Raw genomic sequence first — 17,464 nt, forward strand, 5'->3', positions numbered from 1 at the left:
TGTAGGTTATGTGCTGACATGTTCTAGATCTTTTATTTTGAGGCTATGTTGTTAATTACGAGACACGTTCTTCTAGTCGGTTGTCTGTCTTTCCAGTGCGCTCTAAAGCAAGCAGAGAGCTTGGATATTGACCACCCTCAGCACAATGTGCCTTTACGTAAATGATTTGAAATGCTCATGTTTGGAAGGTTCATGCGGCAGAACGAAGTTGAAATTTCAACCACAGTTTTCAATAAAACAGAAGCAAAAATGTAACTTCCATAACTCAACTGCCTTTTCCTTTTTGATCAGTTTGAAAGGCTTTTGTTCTGTCTAATACGAGTGTTTTCTGTTCATGCATAGCAAAGACATAATCTAATCTCCAAGGTTTATTTGCCAAAAGAATCACTAGATGTGAAAAGGAGCAAAGTTTTGAATTTTTATTAATTTGGAATGCAAGCTCACCTGAGAATTAATGTGCAGATCTCTCATAGGAACCTTTTCAAAATAAAAGTATAACTAAGGGAAAGCTCATAGATATTTTCCAACCTGTGAACTTACAGTTTAGTTAGCTAGATGAAGGGGTTTCATTGTGCTGACTGTAAATGGACTAGAAGCAAACGGGTTTCAAGGTAAAGGCTTCATGCCCTGCCTCACTGAATGCCGTCCTTCTAGACAACAACAGAACCCCTCGGCTATTTTATAAAATTTGAGAAAATATCATGGGGTGTGAGATTGGCTTCACTGTCTGCTGTGATTGGCCAACTCCTTTCTCCTTTAACTGTGCTCGTTCAGTGGTCTAGTTTAGCCAACAAAATGCTGGACTGCTTTCAAAGTACGGACTAAACACCTTACTCTATTTTCCAATATACTGTTCTCAAGGCAAGTAACCATAGGATCGTACTCTAGAATGTTATGCAAGTGAGATAAAACAAAACCTTCCACACTCATTAAACAGGTCTTTTACCGTTTTTAGTGAACAATAAGATCAACAGCTTTTAGTCATTTTGGTGGCTGTATGATTTATACAAATCTGAGACCAAAAAAAAAAAAAAAAAACTACAAGAAAAGGGCATACACCAACTATGTTTCCTAGGGGATTAAACGCATTAAAATCAAGAGGCACTCTCATTGTAGAATTTAATTGAACTATTTTTCAGGGGCTGGTATTTAGTTTGCTTTATTTATATTTAATGTAGCCGTAAGTAGGAAGACCGTGAATTGGGTCTCTGGGCTAGTCATGCTGACGTGTTCAGGGATGAAACTCAGGGGCTTTGCATAGCCGAGTTCTGTGGTCAGGTCAGCGCTGGGTTATTGAGTTTCTGAGGCTGAGGATGGGCTGTGTCAGTTTATGCTTTTCCAGATAAGGAAAAGAAAATTGCACCTGGAGGCAACAAGAAGAGTCAAGAGTAATTTGCAATGAGTGAGCAAAATGAAATCCTGCAGGAGGTCAAGTTTGTTTTCGCCAGGAGGTGTCACTATTGTCAACACACATGACTGGAGATGGAGGAAAGCTAAGAGGCGGTGGCTGGCATCATTTGACAATAACAGGATACAATTTTTCCGAATCTCTCCCTTCTCCCTTCCTCCCTCCTCTCCACCCTCCGCTTCTTCTTTCCTTCCTTTGATGCCACAATTTCGGTCCTCCATGTTACTTGCGACGGGTGTGCCAACATGCTTTTATTAACATTGGGAGGGAAAATTCAGCGGTGGGGGAAGAATGGAGAGGAATTCACGTCATCCAGGGGTCACCGGCTCAGAGGCATTATAGGCTCTTTCCCCTCTTCGTCATGACGGAACAGCCTAAGCTAATGAAAATTTAATAACTTAAGGTTGTGAGAACTGACCCCTTTGCATCTTTCTATTCCTGACAACTCAATAACATTTCTCAAGATTATCCATAATAAGTAGTATGGACGGTCTTCAGAGTGCATGCCCTGCGCGGTTATCTGGTTTTGTAGGACAGCGTTGGAAACTTCCGAGTTGTTTTTATTTTTGCTCCGGCTCCGCAGTCCGAGGGTCTGGGCCGACTGGCTCTCATGAGCCAGCCGCATCATCCTGTTTGGCAGGATATTTACTCCGCCAACTCTCAGCTTCCTCCCGTGGAAGCTGAGCATGACAACGCGACCTACCGCCGCAGGAATGCGGGGAGGATGAGGTGTGCTTAACGAGAGAACGTGCCCGAAGCGCCCACGATGCACGGCCCAGAGAGGCGCTTAGAGTCAACGTCACGGTTCCCTCTTCACGTTGACATCTGGGCAGTGGGGAGGCTCTGAGAGGGCTTGAGACTCATGCTGCCCTTCAAGCTTTCCTAACCTGTCTGTCACCAGTCCCTGCGGGATCTGGAAAAGACTTTATGCTTTTATTTTCTTCAAAATCTCGTATCCGACACTGTTCTCCATTTGAGTTGATATTTTGCAAAATGTGTTGATGATACTTCCGGAGACATTATTCCTTGTTGGAAATCGATGCCTTCAATTGCCTTTTCTCTCTCCTCTCTGCACGTCCAAGTGCTTCCCTTCCTTTGAGCTTCAGATCAACCTCTAGCTTTCATGTGCGGCTCTCCTCATCTTTCTTCGGCTGAATTTCTATAGCACTCAGAGTCCTTATTCCACAAACTAGATTACTATCATTACTGCTTTTCCTTTTTTCTCTAGTAGTGTTAGCTGTGCAAACTCTACTTCCTCAAATAGCTTCTCTGTTTCCTAGGGGTCAGAAGGACATTTGTATCTTCCTTTTATTCCCTGTAGCCCCCAGCTCAGTTTTAAATGTACAGGTGGGATTGAATACATTTTTTTGGTCACTGGTTGACTTATTGAGAATTCAGAATGTCAGGGAAACATGTTGAAACAAACACACGCAAGAAATTTTGCTACTCTAAGTAAGATGAAGGAATTCAGTGGGGACTTGGGATTGGAGGTGGAAAAGGAGGACTTTGAGAGAAGGGATCAGGTCTGGGAGGAAATCAAGAGTTTGGCGAGAGCTGCCGTTGCTGGGTAAGGCAGCCCTGTTTGAAAGAGACAGTGGGCTCTAATGGAGGCTTATTGGAGCCACGGATTTGAGTCCTGACTCTGTCACCACCTGCGCCCTTGAAAGCACCACATACTCTCTCTGGGCCCATGTTTCTTTGGTTATAAGGTGAGGAGTTTAGATTGACAACATCTAATGTCTCAAGTAGTTCTAAAATTGTATGTTTCTAGACTATGTAGGGTGGGCAGGTTCTTGAGATGCCAGATGTTCCTTTCTTCTCCCCCAAATTGTAAAAGAAAGAGTGTGGGATAAAGAGCTGACACTGCTCTCTCACACTGTGCACCATTCATCCATTCAGCCGACACACGTGAATGGAGCCCGGCCATGTGGCCGGCACTGGGCTAGCGATGGCGATGAAAGGGGGAGTGACACTGACATGTCCCTGCCTCTTGGGATTTACAGCCTAGTGGGGAAAACAAGCCCAGAAATGTAAAGCTAGGAATGTGATGAGGTCTAGGAAGGACATGCAGATGGTGGGTGAGATGGCACAAGGGAGACTTGGACGGCAGTCCGGAAAGGCTCTCCAGCAGAAATCATCCAGGTGAAAGGCAGGTAGAGGAAAAGAACATGTGAGAAGATCGCTTGGTGGGAGGGAGAATGGAAAGTTTGGAAAATAGAACAGTCCAGTTGGAGACTAGAGAACTAAAGAGGGGTAGATTTAGATAATGAAGGAGGGATAGGGGTCAGATTATGGGGGACTTGTCAAGCATGGTAAGAACATTTTTCTGGATTTTCAGAATTAGAAGCCACGAGTGAGAGACAGGGGGTGATCGGCATGGTGGTAAGTGGATTTGAGAGTGGATGGAGTGGGTGTGGGTCAGATGGGTTAGGAGGAATCCAGGTGAGTGATAGCCATAGCTGGGTCTAGGGGGGTGAGGCTAGAGACAAACTGATATAGATTCCCAGGACCTCAGTTTCCTCATCTGCAAAGAGAAGAACTAAATTCAACACTAGGATGCTTTCTGGCAATTTCTTTGATTTGATGGGATGGAAATACCTTGGGGAAGAGTGTGTCGCTGTGTGGCCACGTGACTGGTATATAGACATGTACTCTCACACATCTTTTAGGTGGGGCCTTTTCCTGGATTTGGGGATTCTCTTAGAACTCCTCAGATGAGACCTGGGTTACAACAGAGCTTCAAAACTTACAGAATTTCTGACAAATGTATTTTGAAATTTTTACTGTGAATCAAATTACAGCACAGGAGGCAGGATTGTTTAAATTTTCCTCTGACTTAAACCCCTCTCTCTCTTGTTTTTAAATCCACATAGGTTATACGAGACACAACAAAACAAACCGTTTCATCCACTAGTTTCAGTTCTGGCTCCACTGGAAGAAATAATGAGAACACTTTGGAAACGTTTTCCCTCAGGAAGCATAAATCCCACGAAAATCTCAAGAATTTTATACCATGACTTTAGGCTTCTTGGTATAACAAGAAGAGGGACAATCTATTGTAAAGTTTACAGCCTCTCCCCTGACTATAAAAATATACGCTAATTGCAGAGAATTTTGAAAAATACAGAAAACTGTAAAAAAGAAGATGAAGATTTCTCATAATCCTGCTACTTAGAGATAAACACTGTTTAACATGTTCATTTATTTATGACTCAGTCTTTCCTATCCATGTAAATATGTGAGGGTATTTAGACATATAAACACAGGCACCCTTCTTTTGTTCCTGCAGGGTAGTGTAATGTTTAGGGGTAGGCCCTCTGCAGTTAGACTGCCTGGATGCAATTTACTAGCTCTTCTTTCCTAAGCCTCAATTTTCTCACCTGTAAAATGGGTATAATAACAACAGCAGCCTCTAGCACACTGAAAGAACTAAAGAGATAAAGTATGTAAAATCCAGAGTGGCTCCTGGCGCCAGTACTTTAATTTGCATTCATAAACAGAGGTTATTTTTGTTATGCCATTTTGTCACACAGTCTCTGTCATCTTAGATTTTCTTCCTTTGTTCTCTGTCGCTTTCAGTCTCTCTTGTGATTTGGAAGCTTCACATTCTATTTTTATTTCTAGGGGCTATTTTTGAGTTTTATTTTAAAACTTTGCTCAGTCTATATTTCTCTAAATATTTTTTTAAAATATTTTATTTATTTATTGGACAGAGATAGAGACAGCCAGCGAGAGAGGGAACACAAGCAGGGGGAGTGGGAGAGGAAGAAGCAGGCTCATAGCAGAAGAGCCTGATATGGGGCTCGATCCCATAACGCCGGGATCACGCCCTGAGCTGAAGGCAGACGCTTAACCGCCGTGCCACCCAGGCGCCCCTATATTTCTCTAAATATTAAAGTCAAGAATGAAATGATATTTTTTGACCTTCCCCCCACCATGAAAGAAAGGACCACTGAATATTTGGGGCCCCCGAGGACGTCTGATTCGTTACATGGATATCTTTCCTGACTTTTCATAGACTATTAACCCCATTGCAAGATGAGGACACTGAGGCTTGGGGAAGTTAGGTCACTTGCCCATGGTCACATAGTTTTAAAGGAGTTTTAAGGAGTCAAACCCAGTTCTTTCTGACTCCAAACTTTTTAATTCCTGGCTTATGTCCTCATCATCAAGCGGTCTCCGAGTTCCTGTTTGAACACCACTGAGAACAAAGGACTCATCACTTGCTGAATCCACCTAATCCATCTTGAGCAGGTTGTAAGTTTTCCTTACATCCAACTGGAATTCCGCCTGGCTCCCCGGCGTCTACTCCTCATTTCCTAGAACACAAATATGTTCTGAACGGTCAACCGAACGTTTCTTGATTTTTACGTGCTTGGATTCGAAGTTTAAGACATGATCTTTGCTCTTAAATAGCCTTCTGGTGAAGTGAGACCAAAATATATAGAGTAATTACAGAACAAAATATAACTGTAAAGAATTAGGGTAAAAATATGTTGAACAAATTATCAGCTTATGAAAGTTCAACAAAAGGAGAGGAGAGCACGGGGGTATAATTTCCATTGAAAGTTTATCTTTCCCTCACCTCTTACTCCATCTGACATGATATAATTATAATCAAGAATTGGGGATTCGAAGTGCATTATTAGAACTAAATGGTAATGCAATAGCAAAAGAAACGTCTGCAGGGGTCCTTGGATGTTTGATGTAAATGTAAAACAGATTTCACTAAAATAATAAATGTCAAATATAAAATCCATTGTTTCCAATTACTGCCACTTCACAGACTTTAACTACCTAATTTAGCCAAAGCATGGGGGAAAATATTTTGCACTTGAAAATGTAAATTAAAACATTTTCCAATGCAGCAACAATGCTGTATTATTGAGCTTGGCAGACCCCTGCTCCATCTCCTATGGTCCATTACCCTGGCCTGGCGCCTTGGAGCTTATCTGGGCTGCAAGACATTCTTTGCTTCAGACTCTGCCTCTTGATAAGGGTTATCACTTTGCTAGATGTAGAGAGCTCGCATGTGCCAACTTCGGGCTTTCACCAGAAATCCATGGCAAGGGAAGGGGCATGCTGATGGGGTTGTTCCAGAGCCCTGTTCTTTTCTCTTTTACTGCAAAAATTGGGATACGTCATTTCTATCGAGACGTCGCAAACTTCTTAGCAATAAAGACACGATGCTTCTGCTTAGTCAGGATCCTTCTTGTACCAAGTTTTAGGTTCTTTATGTTGCTTAGCTCAGAGAACAGGCAGCTGACCCATCTTTCAGGGAGTTTCTCTTACGGATCGGAGCAGGATCAGCTTGAAGGCAGGTTACGCTCTGTGTATCTCTCACGGGCTAGGGGGTCTTTGTGATTCATGGCTTCTTCCTGCACCGGCCCTCAGTATCCGCCAGCTTCCTATGTTCCCTCATAGTTACTGCTTTCTCATAATGGCCTGCCCCTGGCTCGGACATGCCTTGGTCTTGGAGTCTACCTGACAATGCTAGCTGCCACGTGCGTGGTGCTAACTCGATGTTAGTCATCATTCCACGTGCTTTCCATATTCGTTTCCTCTTTGAATCTTTACACTAAGCCCACAGTGCAGGTCCTATCATCATCTCCATTTTACAGATGAAGACACCGAGATGCCCAGAGATAAAGTCCCTGGCCCGAGATCACACAGAACTGACAGAACTGGTAACGGATCCAGGCAGAAGATCTGCACCATCTTTATTCCTTACTGTAATCTGCCTCCTAATGGTGTACTTTCAGTTTTAACTCCCATCTGGCTTGGCTTCATTCGCCCAGTATTTTTCAATACACTTTCTGCTATAGACTGAATGTTCATGTACCCCCAAATTCATATTCTGAAATCTTACCCCCCGCCATGGTCATGGTGTTAGGAGGTGGGCCCTTTGGGAGCTGAGTAAGTCATGAAAGTAGAGCTCTCGTGATGGGATTAGCACCCTTATTAGACACCCCAAAGAAATTTTTTCTCCTCCACCATATGAGGTTACAATGAAAAGACGGTCGTCAATGAGGAAGTGGGCTCTCACCAGACATTGAACAGCGCCATGATCTTGGACTTTCCAGTCTCTGGAAGTGTGAGAAACAAAGGTTTGTTTTTTAATAGCCACTCAGTCTATAGTATTTTGTTATAGCAGTCCAAACGGAGTAAGACAAATTCCCAAGGGAAAGAACCTAATTGGTCCAAGTCTTCCTTCTCGTGCCTAGTTGCATCATAATTTTCTGTCCCTGGGCCAATGAACTATATATACATCTAAGTACGGGTAAGGGGATCATATGGCTTGCAGTGTGGCCACATTGGGTCTCCTTGTCAAAGGGGTTCTAGAGAGGGCATCATTGCCAAGGTCAAGTGTGGAGCGGTAGATCCCACTAACCGAACGTTTATACCCATTAGCACTAGTTTTGACATGTAAGATTAAAATATTTACATGTATCCATAGGCTTGCCTCTTACAGTCACTGAGTCTGTTAGCTTGGTTATCTGTCTGTCCAAACTTTGAAGTGTTCACCCATAGTATTGTGTTCTGGTTGAGATGAGGGCATATTGCAGCTGCTAGAAAGCATGCGACCTGCTGATTTAATTTGCTCCCTGTGGAGCCCACTGCATTAGCACATCAAACACTACCGGCTCATAGGGGATGTGTAGGGTACGGAACAGCACTAAGAAAGTGTCTCTGCCATAAGGAATTTATAATCTCGAGGAGAAAAGTCTCAGGCCCTGGCACGCAGAACAAAAAAAAGCCCTGTTGATGAAAGAAAAGCTCTACCAATATTTATCAAGTACCATGCTGGGTGTTTCCACAAATGGTACCTCACTTGGTCTTCACAATCATTCTGCGACATATGTGATTTATGCCCATTTTTCAGATAAAGAAACCATGGGATGGAGATGTCAACTGCCCCAAGACACAGATGATATGTGATAGGCACAGTCTTCAACTGCAGGTTGGCCTGACTTGTCACTGATGATGTCATGCCTGCCTTTTGAGCACTCAAATTTTTTGTTCCAAGTGGCCCACTCCTAATCAGAATGAGTCACATGAGTTTTCTATTTATGTAACTGCCTCTCAGAGCCTCCCAAAGATGGAACTGGTTTAACAAAGTTTATTTCTAAGGACAATGAAAAACAGAGATTTTGCTGTGACAGAATTCTGAAAACCTTTGCCTTGGGTCTTGCTCTGCTTCCTGGACCAAAGCAGCAGGACTGGGCTGGAGTTCATTTCTCCCAGGCGGAGCCCAGGGGAGTGCTGAGGTGAGGTCTAGCTAGATACAGAATCTGTAGGAGAATGAATCTTGACCTGAGCCCAGCTTCCTCTGCATCCCTTCAGCTTAGGTGCTAAACACGAACTTGGATAAGTCGTGGGCTTGTGTGATCCCTTCTCTGGTATTTTGCATAGTGATTAAGAGCTTGGACTTTGGTGACAGACAGACCCAGGTGTGATCTCGGCTCTGACATTTATCATCTGTATGAGATGAGGCAAATTATGTGACATCCAGAAGCCTCATGTGCCTAACGTGTGCTTGCTAGAGGGTATGTATTATCATTAATTTCCTCTCTCTTATCATGTCCCCAGTTTCTAGGGAAAGCATTTTTTTAAAGGTATTTTGTAATACTAGGCTTTTTGGGGCTAATCTTTTCTTTTTTTTTTTTCTCTACTTCCCTCTTTGAAAAATAAGATTTACTTCTCTTTGGAAATTTGGCTGATATGATCTCCTGATAGGAGAGAAACTTGTTCTTACCAGCCAGGTGATAAAATGACACATGAAAACAATGACGTCAAGTGTTGTCAGGGGATTAGCATTAGCTGAGCATGTATGCTCCCTTACACTCCCATGCAAGCATACAATGAGTAGTGAGTGGGCCTCCTGTTCTCCTTCCAAGGAAATTCTGCTTATCCCATTCTGCTCCTAAGAAAGGTTTTTTTTCTTCACGCTAATCATGTGGTTTGGATGGAGATGGACATATTCTTATGGATCCCATCAACTTGGCCTCCACTCTAATTTAGGATAAACATGTGATCTGTGCTAGGCCAACTGGAGCACTTTCCAGCTTTTAGAACTTGGGATGGGAGAAAGTGAGATGTAATGCCTGATCCCATTGGCGGCCATGTTCTCTGTTCTATGGAAGAAGCCTGGCTGAGAGAATGAAATATATGTACAGAAAGAAGCAGAGGTGAGAGATAAAGAAAAAGTGTTTGGGCATCTTTTGGGGCCCTAGTTCCATTGTCCTTGAAGCCACGTGCTCCCAGACTTTCCTATGGGAACATAGGTTAAAAGGTTACAGGCTGTTTAAAGCTAGTTGAAATTGAGCTTCTGTCCCTTGCAACCTGTATCATTATCGATTGCTGAATAATAAATTACCACAAAAATTGGTGGCTTAAGACAACAATGCACATTTATTATCTTATTACCCGGTTTCTGAGGGTCAGGAATTCAGGAGCAGCTTCACTAGGTAGTCTTGACTTGGGATTGATTTGTTCATTCAGATGTTGGTTGGAGTGGCAGTCACCTGAAGGCTGATTGGAGCTGGCAGATCTGTTTCCAAGGGAGCTCAGTCACATGATGGTACACTGGAACTGGCCACTGGTGGTAGGTGTCACTTCCTCTTTACAAGGACCTCTCCACAGGGCTGCTTGTGCCCTTATGACATGACAGATGGCTTCCCCTAGAAAAAGAAATCCAGGACGTCAAGGTGGAAGAGGCAAATGTCTGTTCTGACCCAGCCTTGGAAGTCACACACTGTCACTTCTGCAGTATTCTACTGTTCATGTAGGTCAGCCCTGATTCAGTATGGAGGGGAATACACAGGACATGAATACAAAGAGGTGAAGACTGTTGGGGGCTGTCTTGGGGGCCAAAGGGGTCCTGTTGGTTCATTGTGGTGACAGATGACTCTACCTCAAGGTTAGATTTTATACTGTATAGGTATTCTGATCACTATGATAATCAATATGTATTCTTAAGGTAATTACCATTATTTATCACCTATCATCTTTCTGGAGGTTAAATTCACATAATATATTTCTCTCTCTTTTCACCACATATATAGTATATAAATGATCCAGGAATAGAGGGGTTCCCTTTGTCTAAATAGATTTTTCATTGGTGTAAGTTCCTTAGTGGTTGTGTGTGGGCAGGGAGTTGTCAGATGATGACATGAAGAAGTTGAGAATAAATTGCCAAGCTCCATGTTCTGTCATGTTCCCAGTTCATAGGTCGTACAGTTAGGATGAGAGGGATGGAATTAAAATATCTGGCTTCTAGTTCTGAATTTGCCACATACTAACTGTGTGGCCTTGGTCTCTTAACCTCAATGAGTCTCTTTCTCTATGTTTAAAAAAGGGATCAATATTTTTATCTTATAGCGAAGTTATGAGGACTCTGCGACCTAATGCTTTATAAGAATGAGATGCTATTTGTTGGTTCAGAAAGGTACCATGATATCGGCTTGGGAATCAGAAACCACACTTAGGTTCCAGTTTAGCCACTTGTTGGCCACATGCTTTTATGAGGAATTATTTATCCCCTCTGAGTTTCAGTCTCCTCCTCTGTAATGCGGAGTTAATGATAATAATCCCCACTTCATGCAGATATGCAGTTCAGATGAAATGCTGTCTGATGGTCAAAGTTTGGAATATAACTGTTGCTATGATTATGTCTCTGTTGTAGAAGGGTTAGAACCAAATTTACTGTGTCTTTTATATCAAAGTTAACATGACTAATTTATTTAATGAATAAATATGCATTGAAGGTAAGTCTGTGGCAGGTGTGAGCTAAGCGCTATGGATACAACAACAAACAGGACAATGCTATGCCTGTCTTCTTAGAGCTCAGAGCTTATGCAGGAACGACAAAAGCCAGAAGTTACAAAGCACCGTGATAAATGGTATGAGTGGGTGTGTGGGTACCATGGGAGCACGTAGGAGTGGTGCGGAGCACAGACTTATAGGGTCATGGAAGGCTTTCATGAAGTAAGTTCTAAAGTAAGATCTGAAAGTTGAGTTGGGATTAGTTAGGTGAGGGGAGGTGGGTAAGAGTTTGGGGGAAGAGTGGCCCAGATGGAAGAAAGAACCTACCTAAAGAATCAGAGCACAGGATGGTCAGAAAATCATTCACTGTGGCTGGAGCCATTTGTGAGCTAGAGGTGAAGAGATGCTCGATCATAAAGAACTTTCTTGTAGGCATGCTAAGGCTTTGCCCTGGATTTTTTCTTAAGGGCAGTAAGGATTCCCTGAAGGATTTCAAAGCAAGGAAAAGACCAATCAGATTTTCATTTGAGAAAGATCACCCACTCCATATTTCTCAAAGAGGATGCTAGTGGCATTTTGGGTGGAACAATTCTCTAGCATGGAGGTCATTCCAACTGGAGTTGCAGATTACTCGCTCCCCAAAGATGCCCGTATCCTAATTCCTGGAACCTGTGAACATGCTACATTACATGGCAAAAGGAGCTTTGTGGCTAGGATTGACATTATGGACTTTAAAATAAGGAGGTGATCCTGGGTTACCTAGATTGGGTGCGCCCAATCTAATCCCATAGGCCGTTAGAGAGGAAGAAGAAGACAGAAGAATCAGGGAAAGATGTGGCAGAAGAAAGGATGTGGCAGAAGACACAGGGCATAAGAAGGATTCAATCCACCATCACTTTCTTTGAAGATGAAGGGGGTCATGAGCTGACAAATGTGGAGACCCCTAGAAAGAAGCTGGAGTGATCTCTGTTGACAGCCAGCAAGGAAACTGGAGCTTCAGTTCTACAGTCCCATGGAACCGAACTCTGCCAACAACCTTGTTGAGCCCGGAAGAGGAGCTTGCTTCCAGTGAGGAGCGCAGTCCTGCCGAAACCTTGATTTTAGCCCAGTTAGACCTCTGTCTGACTTCCGACCCACATAACCGTAAGATCATAAATGGCTGTTGCTTTAAGCTGCTAAATTTGCGGTTGTTCACACCACTGCAGTAGTAAATGAGAGCACTGGGTATCGCAGGCGCCCTGGTTCCTCCTCCTTTCATGCCAGCATGCACCCCCCCCCCCCCCCCCCCCGCCGCCAGTTACATGACAACCCCAATCGCTCTCACACATTTCCAAATGCCTGCTGCTGCTGGGGGCGAGGGCGGGGGTGGAGAGGCTCGCCCCTGGCTGAGAATCATTGCGGTGGAGAATTATGGGTAGGAAGAAGGCCGGGGGAAGACAGGGGAACCAGTTAGGAGGTTGTTGTGAAATTTAAGCTGAGAAATGAAATGGCCTGAAGGAACATAGTGGGAACCTTCATGGGAATAGGGAAGGGGATAACTTTAGGAGATAATTAGGAGGCAGAAGCAACAGGACTCATCGGTGGTGGTTTGATTAGCCCTGGGGATGAGCGATGCCCTCCGTCCCCATCCTCCACTACCACCACCACCACGCTCCCACTCCCACCAGCACCATGAGCATTGAAAAGCAGAGAGCATTTTTGCAGAAACCTGACTTGCCCTCCAGTGAGCGAGAGGACACACTCCTGGAGCCACCAGCAATTTGTACCAGGATCAGCCAAGGAAGGGAAGTGACAGCGGAGTTGTGCAAACCCAAAAGGCCCCTTATGGCCAGAGGCATCCAGTTGGTGAAACACAGTAATTGCTTGAACACGTTGCAGCTACTGGATGCTGCAATTGACGATAGGAAATGAGAGATTTTATACTTCCCAGCAGAAGCAAGTCGGGCGTTCCAACTGGCTGGAATGCAGTTTGAACCAGGGTGTTTGCTAAGCTGACCAAACTCCTGTGTGCAGTTTGAAAGCGTATTACCCTGGAGATCTTGATTTATACCTTGTCCACAAGACCCGTGACCCTGTTTACACCCGTGTACCCAACTCCTTGTACTAAATCCCTTCTGTGTGAAACACTTGGTGTGGTTTCGGCTTTCCTGTGTGGAGTCTGAGGCAAGGCACACCACACACACACCTACTTCAAATAGTGAGTTCATTCTCACTCTGGCTGTCACAGCCCACTGCTCTCCAGCCGTACTCTGGTTTGTGCCGAGTTCCCTAGCCTAGTGACGGGGAGGACCAACACTGCATAATGAACCCCTAATCTTGGGAAGACGAACACAACAGAGCATGTAACCAGTTACCCAAAACAAATGCAAGTGTCGTGGGAACCTTCTAAAGTTGGTTCTCAGTGGGGAAATGAAAATTCCCGTTGCATTTGCATTTTGTCCTATGCTCTTGAAAACAGCTATGGTGACACGAATGAAACATCACATCAAAAAATAATGATTCAACATAATTCATAGGTCACAGCAGAGAATCTGAGTTTTTGTGCTCTTTCATGCATAGGGATTGGTGAATCCCTCAGGTTTTCTTGGCATCGACACTTTAGGTAAGGTGTTCAGCATGTAATATTGAGAATAACTGGCAAATATGTAACTCGCACAGGAAGGTTTTGCCTTTCAAAGTCCACTGAAAGTTGACCAGACTCTCCTGTCCCCAGGAGAGTGGGGGTCTGAAGTGGGTCATGTCATGGGGCAGTTTGGCTCTTTGATTAAGCAAAGCATTCCCCCCTTTCTGCCTCTTGATCGAAGCCCATTTACGTGAAGTCAATTCTGTTTCTTAAAGACAAAGTTATTTCATGTTTGAATCATAATAACAATGTCAGGTTTCAGCCCTAAAGCGGGAAAACCCAGGGCGGATGTCTCTGGTTGTTCCACGCTTACCTTGCTTCTGAGTCATTTTCAGTTCCAAGAGTTCCTCTTTGTTCTCTGCCCAGGCATGGAGGAAAAGCCAAGGACAGAAAGCAGGCCTCCCCGTCAAACGTTTTTGGTGTCATTTTTCTAATGCTGACGACGTATTGGTATGTGTGATTTTATAATTATAGCTGTTTATTTGATTTGGATAGGAAAATTGGTTTGGGAGCTAAAGGGATGTTTTATGTCAAGATGCTCTAACTTTGGTTGGCAATTATCTTCTGGATATTTAGGAATGGTGACAGCCATCTCTCCATTCTTGAATATATTTCTGGCATTGTCAGGGCTTCCGTTTCAGGAAGGGAGGGAGAAGGCTCCTGTATAAGATGAGATAGCTAATAAAACTATAGTGGTGGGATTTTTTTCCTATAAAAGAAAATCCATAAGTGACAAAATATCTCACCAAGTCATTTTTCCTTCCCAGTGTCTTACGTTGTGCGTGTGCCAAGCACACGCACAAATTACGTTTACAGATTCTGTAAAGCAATTCATCCTGCTCTGAATCTAATGCCAGTAATTTTTCAAGGAAGTCAGCAAAATGTCGCCCAAGAAGGGAAACACTGCCATTGTTTCATTTGAACTCTTTTGTTTTTATTCAGTCTACTACGGAACTGTGACTCAATCATTCACTCTTCATATTTAATTTTTAATTTTGTGGTATTCTCCCCCCCACCTCAAATGAGGTCAAGTCCTAAATCTTGTACCCTAACATCCCAGCTGTACAGTCATAGAAGAGGTTTGTTTCAGTAAAAATGATTACTGGTGTCTATAATAGAATTGTAATAACTCAATACTGTTTTATAAATTTTTGATTCACTCTGCATTTTTTATTTGACAGCTTGCCAAGTTCCAGTTTTTATCTGATCATCTTTGCATCAATAATACATGAAGCTGAGATCTTCTGAAAAGAGGATACTTCCCCCCCCTTCATTGAATGCTTTGCTTTTGCCAGCAAAAACATTGATTTGGATTTAATAATCTGTAGTCCTTTTGGTTTGATCACACTTCGCAGGAAACCCCAAAAAGAGCCATGGCCACACATCCACCGACGTGGAATCAATTGCTCCTCTTTAATAAATGCAGTCATTGAACACCTGATCCATACTATTGCCTGTTATGTGTAATTGATTAGAGGTTTGACATAGTTGAGATTGGAGTGGCCCCAGGTTTCCCTATTCAGAGCCTCTCAACCAGAAAATGACAATCAACAAAACCTATGCCATAGAAAGATGATGTCTGATTGGAATTCCTTGTCACCGCCATCATCGTGCTTTTTGTCACACTCTGCTCTTAAGTGATTGCAGCGCTGCTCCCGAGCTCAGGCTGCTCTCACTCCAGCTGTTCACAATAAACACCAGGATGTGAGTAACAGGTTGACCCACCCATCACCCGCCTCCCGGCATAGTTACAAATGATCAGGAACGGGAACTGACTCCGAACGGGGAGTGTCCTCCAGCATCACATCTTCACCCATTGTCTTATTTTCCATCTTTCAGGAATGCAACCAAGGGCCTTTTAAAATACAGCATTCCCGTCTCAAATAAATGATGAAATGCTGGTAAGTCAGAGAATTGCTCACCCAATGGTTGTCAAGCAATTAAATCAGAATCTCTGGGGGTGCAATGTGGGCATTTGGTATTTTTAGAAGACCTGTTCAGGTCACTTCCATGTGTAGCCACGGTTGGGGCTCCGTGTGCTCTCGCCTGAAATCTCGCCGCTCGGTGTAGCTGGGTCCTGGCCTCATGGGCTTGTTAGAAATTCAGAAATCTGAATCAGCCAGACCCACGGAACCAGGTCTACTGATTCAGAATCTGCATATTAGCAAAATCTCCCAGGTGATCTGTAGGGACATTGAAGTTTGAGAAGAATTGACCTAAACCGCTATTATTTAAAGAAACATCCCTAAATTAAGCAAGCCAATTATTAAACAGATTGGCCTCTTTCAGTGTTTGTGGAAGAAGTGGGGTGTAACCATGGGGTCTGTTGTCAGGCAGTTCTGGGCGTGAGCCCTGGTTATCCCAGGTATTAGCTGCGTGGCCTAGGGTAAGTCTCTCTAAGCTTCGGTTTGCTTATCTGTGTCATGATACTCATAACAGTATCCATATAGGGTTATTGAGAAAATGAATTGAAAGATTTCACGTAAAGTGCTTAAGACAATGCCGGGTGTGTTGTAAGCAAGCAATATATTTTCGTGGTTAATACTAATATTAATAAAGTTATACTCTTCAGAGACTCTGCAATTGCTCAGGTGTTTAAATGCAGATAATAATTCTTTTTAATTTATCTCTTTACCCTTGAAGCCAAGTGGGGGCTCTTATGAAAGTCAGCCCTAATGTCTATCCTTGCGTTTTCAGCTCACGCTTGATCCCATTCATCAGTTACAGGAGGGACCAAAGGCAGGTTAATGAATGCCTAGGAAAACAGTGCAGTGGTGAGCCCAACCAGAATGCCTTTCCCAGTGCCCGAGTCTGGGTGACTTCGGCTTCATTTTCTTTGGAAGCCACTGCCACTGTGCGTGAAAGGACTCACAAAGCAGGCTTCCATGTGGGGCTAACTCTGTTCACCTAAATTTGGCCTGATGTGGAAAGCTTCCTTGGCTTTTTCCCATCCAATCCAAACAGGGATGGGAGATTTTATTAAAATGACTTGGGCCCAGCCTGCTCTGTGCTCTGAACCATTGAAGAGAGCCAAAAATGTCCCCCGGTGTCCATAGAAACATTGTTCTTATTTTTCAAAATTAATCCAGCTGAATTTGCAAGGCTGCCTCACCTCCATCAGAGCTGCAGCCGGCCAGGACAAAGAGCTGTTTTGATGTTCCCAGCTGGGAACCCTGCCCTCAGCAAATACAGTTGATATAAATAAATGGTCTCTTGCCTGCCTACATTCATGCCCATCTGTTTGGAGGGCGTGGTGCCCAATCAAAAGTTGCCTAGACGCTCACCATGGGCACCGGTGCCAAGGAGGGACGGTTTCATGGCAGACTGCCCGATGCTGTGAGTGCTATCTTTTTAGTAGTGGGTTCTCATCCTGCACCAGAAAGTGAGCGCTGGCACTGCGTGTTTCCTTACTGTTGATCACACCTGTTGACAAGGTGGTGCCAACCTAAAAAAAGAGGGAGAGAAAGAAAACTGCTGGGTAGGAACATCTTTGGGCTCCCAGCGCCTGGCACACGCACTAAGACAGAGATTCTAATTACGTAGAGAGAGTCTCTGCCCGTGGATGTTCTGATGGGGCACACGACTGGCAAGTCGAACTTTACTTGGCTCTGTCACAGGGGCAGAGGGCAAGCTGCTCCCAGCTGGCTGCCCCCCATCTAATACAGGAA

General features: G+C 43.8%; 1 long non-coding RNA gene across 1 annotated transcript in view; it reads left to right on the forward strand.

The window, feature by feature from the left end:
- LOC113256117 (uncharacterized) overlaps window positions 1–15,286 on the forward strand; it is a 102,828-nt gene extending 87,542 nt beyond the window's left edge. The window contains exons 4-5 of the long non-coding RNA XR_003316548.4: window positions 14,163–14,246; window positions 14,978–15,286. This is a non-coding gene — a long non-coding RNA (uncharacterized LOC113256117). The remainder of the gene's footprint in view (window positions 1–14,162; window positions 14,247–14,977) is intronic.
- Window positions 15,287–17,464: the final 2,178 nt, after the last annotated feature.

This window comes from Ursus arctos, unplaced genomic scaffold (assembly GCF_023065955.2).
Source record: "Ursus arctos isolate Adak ecotype North America unplaced genomic scaffold, UrsArc2.0 scaffold_21, whole genome shotgun sequence".
In the NCBI taxonomy this organism is placed as follows: Eukaryota; Metazoa; Chordata; class Mammalia; order Carnivora; family Ursidae; genus Ursus; species Ursus arctos.